We start from the raw sequence: 6,076 nt of genomic DNA on the forward strand, positions 1-6,076 counted from the left end.
GGGATGGCATGGCATGGCATGGGATGGCATGGCATGGGATGGCATGGCACAGGATGGGTTGGCATGGCACAGGATGGGTTGGCATGGCATGGCATGGCATGGCATGGCATGGGATTCTGGCTCAATATGAGAGGGCACTTCTTTACTGGGAGGGTGACACAGAGCACCACAACAGGTTTGATTTCCAGAGGTCCCTTCCAACCCTGCCCATTCTGTGATGGGAGAAAAGGGGCTGGGGGGAGGCTTGCTGGGGGAGGCTGGAGCCCGTGTGCAGCAGCTGCTCCGTGCAGGCTGAGCACAGCGCTGGCAGGGTGCTGGGGGCAGTGCTGGGAGAGCAGAGGGGATGCAGGTCCCCCGAGGCCAGGTTCACGTGGGGGAGCACCCCCAGTGCTGTGTGTTCCTACTCCTCCCCGTGGGCCCTTGCATCCAGGAGTCCGTCCTCAGCCAAAGCAGAGCCCAGTGCAAGCGCCGAGCCCTCACGGCGAGCCTCCCCGGGCAGCCCCCCGGCTTTGCTTGGGGCTTCAAACCATCCCCAGCAGCTGCTCCATCCACCTCCGCCTCCCGGAGGCTGCTGCCTGCCTTAGGAAGTATTTTCCTGCATTTAAACAAAAAACCTCCCCGTTTCCTCAGGTGCCTGCAGCACGGCCCCAGGCAGGTGGAGGAAGCAGAGCCTTGCCACGCGGAGAGCCAGCCCGGGGAAGCCCAGCGGTGGGAAATGAAACCAAACAAGGGCAGGGGATCCAGCAGGAGCTAAGGGAGGTGCGGACGGGCTGGACGGCGACGTGAGTGCCCGAGCTTCTTCTGCCGGGCTGTGCCAGAGCCAGCGTGACTGCCCCACGGGGTTAATGGTCCCTATTAGAGGAGATAAGGAGGCTGCCGAGCAGTAAAACCTCCTGAGAACGCCAGCTTCCTCATTCCTGACCAGAAAGGGAGATGTGTTTAGAGGAAAACAGCAGCAGAACAAATCAATTGGTGACAAACAGCCGGGCCTCGGGGCCAGACGAACACCTCGGGGGACCTGCAGGGCTTCGGTGTGGGCTCGGAGCAAACGCTTCCACCCCGGGGACCGCAGTGTAATGAATGAGCGACGCGAGTGCCAGGGATTAGCCGGGATTTAGGGGCCTGGGGGACCTGGCCAATTTGGTTTAATTGATCATTAGAAGCAGCATTAATCCCCAGGAAAATCAGTGTGGGAAAGCCGGGCACCGGGGAGGACTTTGCTGGGGCTTGCAGGAGGACAGAAGGCAGCTCCTGCCCTGTTTCCCCCCCCCCCCCCCCCCCCCCCCCCAACAAAGCCTTTAGCTGACACAGCCGGCGGCATCGTGGTGCCACCCAAAATCAGGAGACACCCCCGGCGCCCGGCCCTCCTCCCTGCCAATGCACAGCCGAAATCCGATTGCAGCGCCGGGGGTGCCGCCGGGCTCGCCGGTGCCCGGTTATTCATTCTCCCGGAGGGAGACCTTTGGACCATGCAAAGCATGGGGAGAGTCCGGGCTGGCACCCTGCCTGCTTGGCAGGGCTTGGGCTCGTGCGGTTTTGGGGTGGCAGGATGCGAGCGGGGGGGGTTCTGCCTCGGGAGGATCCACGCTGCGGTGCCTTCTCCTTGTGACGGGGTCCCCAGTGTCCTCCAGCAGCTCGCTCAGACCTCCTGCCGCGTGTCCCCAGAGCATCTCCACCTCTATCCCCGCGCTGACCCCACACCGGTGCCGCCGGAGCAGCGTGGAGGAACCGCCGGCGCGCCGGCTCCCAGCTTCCTCCCAATTAAACCGATTTCTCGGACGGCTCCAGCCATGCAGCAGCTTTGTAGCTGCCACCGCCGGGGTCTCCCTGCCCTCCCCGTCCACCTGCTCACTTGTGTAACGCGTGGCCCCCATCCCCGCGGCGGGGACGTGGCCCGGCAGGGGACCGTCCCGGCCGGCCGGCCGAGAACAAGGCAGCGCCGTGCTGGGATGCGAGCAGCGGGCGCCTCTGAAGCTGCCGCCCCGGGGCCGGACGGTGCCAGCCCGCTGTGCCCAGGAGCCGTGGCGGCGAGCGAAGTGGCACATCAAAGCCCTCCAAGCTCAGCTCCCTGCGGCCCCCGTCCAGTTACGTGGAGGGGATTTGGCCGGGGAGGGCGGCAGCTCTGGGGACGGGGCTCGGGGACATGCCGGCATCCTCCTGCTCCAAGCATCCCGGCTGCAGGCTGGGTGCCCCTCGCACCTCTGAGCCGTGTGCCGTCAGCAGGTGACAGGGCAAGGCTCGCTGATGCAGGGACACGAGGAGCAGCAGCTGTGCTGGCTGCGTTGCTCGCCCCAGGGCACGGGAGCTGTGCCCTGGTACACCCCGGATGGATGGAGAGCGTGGCTGCATGGCCCTGCACTGACGGGATGAGATGCCGAGATCCCAGAGCAGCAAAAACCCCTGCTCAGCACCCCCCAGGCAGTCCTGTGCCAAAGGCTCCCGAGGCGCAAGAGACATGAAGCAAGGGTGCAGGTCAGGCAGCGGTTTGGGGAGTTGAGCAGCAGCATTGGACCCGGGGTAGAAAGTTGTGTCTGACGCTGATATCACAGGATGGAAGAAGGAGGGGTCAGGATGCACGAACAGCCTGGATGGCAAAACACCAAGCCACCAGCTCTGGAAGATGAGGTAATTATTGTTATTGTTGTTAGTGCAGTCACAATAACAGCCGCTGCTTGTTGCAGCTGCGTCGCGGCTGGCATCGCCACCACCAAGCAGAGCCAGCACCGCGGCGCCGTGCCAGGGGCACCTTGCTTCTGTGTCCCCAGCACCCTCCTGATGGGGCAGCACGGGGTGGTCTCCTCCAGGGAAGTGTCCTGAGATGGGTCCCCAGCCCTTCGCCCCATCCGGATGTTTTGGCTGGGGGGCGTTTGGAAGTGGGCAAGGTGGCGCTGGGGGGGCAGAGGCTCGGGGAAGCACCAGCAGCGCTCTGCTGCCCACCCCCGGGCTCTCAGTAGGACACCGAGGTCCTGGGGGTCTCCTCAGACACCAGCTCCCAAAGCCTGGCAGCCCACGCGGCCCCACAGCCGTGCCCTCAACGTCTCCACAGCTTCCCCTCTCCACGATGTGCCACCTCCCCACACAGGTACTTTCCAGCCCAAACCTCATCCAAGGGGAATCAGCTCAAAACCAGAACGCTTTCTTCCTCTTTCTGCCTTTTTGTTTATTTATTCATTTATTTATTCATTTATTTATTCATTCATTTATTTATTCATTCATTTATTTATTCGTTTATTTATTTAGAGAAGCCATCAACCTGGAGAGCTGAAGTCCACGCGTCTAGCTCAGATTGCCTTGTGGCACCCGACAAGCGCCGCCACGCTGCTGATGAGCAAAGCCACGCAGAATAACATCATTTTGTTTAATTAATTTTTATTCTTTATTTAGGGCTGGCCTCTTCGGGTCTTGCAGATAACACTCCCCACGTGCGATTCCTGGAGGAGGAGCGTTTCTGGAAGCTGCCGCTCGCCTTGCCAGGAGGGGCTGGCGCCTCCCCCCCCCCCCCCCAAAGCCCCCCCTGCGCACCCAGCCCCGGCTGCGGCCGCTCCCAGCCCTGCCGGAGCTGCCGCTCGCCCCGCTACCATGTTTGGGTGTTTTTGGAGCCAGATGATGACTCAGGCTGTTCCTGGGTAGTGTTTACACAGCCGTGACGGGAGCAGGGCTGGAAGCCGTGCCATGCCCATCCTGGCCGGTCGTGCCCGGCTCCTGTGCTCGTGCCGGTGACAGCTCCAAAGTGGGTCATTTGGGACGGCTTCACCCCCTCCCGGCAGGATCTGCCCAGCAACCTCGCTTCCTTACCCAATGCCCGTGCTATGCAGTCCCTCACCCTGTGCTGTGCCCGTGGCACGGCTACGTCCCCGTCATGCTGCAGGCATCCGCGTCCCCTGCGTGCCTGCAGGAGCTCATGCCATCGGGGTTTCTCGGAAACTTCTTGGCGAGCACAGTCAGCAGAAAAAGCATCCCGATCCCACGGGGAGCCAAGGGCAGCGCGACCCACCTGGGGCCCTTGGCAGCCACAGGCATAGATTTGGGTGAAATCACAGGTTTGGGGTGAAAGCAGCTGGGATGGAGCCCCTGAGTGTGAAAATCCTCAAGGCAGGCTTTCCACCTCTTTCTTTGCTTCCTGTGCGATGGGAAGCCCGGCCCTTGTGATCCCCATCCCACATCCAGTCCTGCTGCGAGAGCAGAACCGAAGCCCTTCCCTGCCCTGCCCACAGTGCCTCATAGCCGCTGCCCAAAATAGCTGGAAAAGCCCTAAAATAACCCACCCCTTGCCCACTCACTCCGCTCCGTGCCCCGAGGAAGGCGGAGGAGTGTGTGTAAAGCTCGGGGGAGGACCAGCCCCGAAGTACACCCCTGTGGGTGCACCCAAACCGCAGGTTGCAGCAGCCGCCGGTGGGTGCCGGGGGGGCCCTCACCACGCTCCGTGCGGCCGCACAACCCTCGGTCTGCTGACGCACGGCCTCCCCGTGGCGTGCTCGGGCTGTTTGTGTGCCCGCTGCCCTGGCTACCAGCCGCTGAGTCACCGCGCATCCTCCCCACGTGGGAAGCCCGGCCTCGTCTTTTCCACGGGCTCCCCACGCCTTTCGGGGTGGGGGGGGAGATGTCGACGTGGAGCACGGGACATCCCGGGGACCAGGGCTGCCTGGCAGTGCGGGGAGCATCCGAGGGTGTCGGGGATCGGGGATGCTGGGGGTCCTGCTGGTGGTGGTACCCAGCGGCGTGTGCACGAGGGTGGGTGCGCGTTCGCTCCATCAGCTGCCCCCTCGCTCCTGCGCCGACCCCTGCCCCACGCGGGGGTCCCGCCAGCCCCGCACGCTGCAGCCCCGTCACTTCCCGGAGCGAGGCCGCTTTGGGGAAGCGAGCGTGTGGATGCCGGGGAGATGAGGCAAAGCTTGGGCAACGGGGGCGGGCAGAGCGGCGTGACGAGCGGAGCCCGTCCCTTCGTCACTTCGCGGCCCCTGCCTTACGCCAGCCCTGCTGCGGGGAAGGCAGGAGGGGTGAGCTGCCCCGCAGCGTGCCCACCCTGCTCCCCAAACCCCGAGGGGGCCCAGCAGGAGCTGCGGTGCCAGCCCAAGCCCAGCTCCGTGCTGCCCACCCATCCCCAGGGGTGCAGCGGTGAAAGGGAGCCCAGCTGGGCCTCTCCATCCCCGGGGCGATTTGGGGGGCGCAAAATGAAGCCAGACCCCCAGCCCTGCGGCCGCGACCCCCCCAGAGGTGCCGGCAGCATGCCCAGGGGAGCAGCCCAGGGGACCCTGCTCCCTCGGGGTGGGATGTGGGGACCAGGGCAGGGGGGTGAGCGGCTTGGGCACCAGCAGACTTCCTGCAGACACCGTGTCAGCGCCAGCCCTTCCTCTCACCCAGATGGACGGACGTGGGGCAGGCGGCACCCCGCATGCAAGCAGGTGCCGGCGCTGCTCACCCTGCTGCGACCAAAGGGGCCGCTTAGTGGCACCCCCAGCCCCACAGCCCAGCCCTGCCCCACGGCCCCCCACGGCCCCCCAGCGCCGTGCAGGCTGCAGCATCTGGAAGGGATCAGCGCCTCCAGCCGCTGCGGGGAAAGGGGAGGGCTATAAATAGCAGCCAGTTCCCAAATCAGAGATTAAAAACAACAACAACAAATCAAGACCAGAGCATGAAGTGCTGGCGTTTCTGCCCGGCGTGTTTATAAATTTAGTCTTTTCTCTCTTTTTTTTTTTTTCCTGGTTCCTCGCTTGTTTTCGATCTTCCCTCCTCGCTGTGATGTTCCGGGGCTGTCCTCTCGCCCACTGGGCAGGATCCCAGGGACGCATTTCTTGGAAGGTTGCAACCTCCTTCGTAGCTTGAAAACAAAGTGCGGGCAGGAACATCCCAGGACCCTTTTTCTGCTGGTTTAAGCCCAAGCACGGGCTTGTTCCGTGGAGCCAGGCTGAGGGACGGGGAGGTGGCCCCACGTCCCACCGAGGTCACCGAGGGGAGATAGAAACACAGGAGAGAGGAGAAACAACCCCGTGGCCCCGGTGTGGCGGCGTTTATCCTTCTTTTATTGCCCTTTGAAGCTGTTTCTGTGGAAGGGCTGAGGTTTGGCAGCGCCGCGATG

Source organism: Oxyura jamaicensis, chromosome 4, assembly GCF_011077185.1.
Source record: "Oxyura jamaicensis isolate SHBP4307 breed ruddy duck chromosome 4, BPBGC_Ojam_1.0, whole genome shotgun sequence".
In the NCBI taxonomy this organism is placed as follows: domain Eukaryota; kingdom Metazoa; phylum Chordata; class Aves; order Anseriformes; family Anatidae; genus Oxyura; species Oxyura jamaicensis.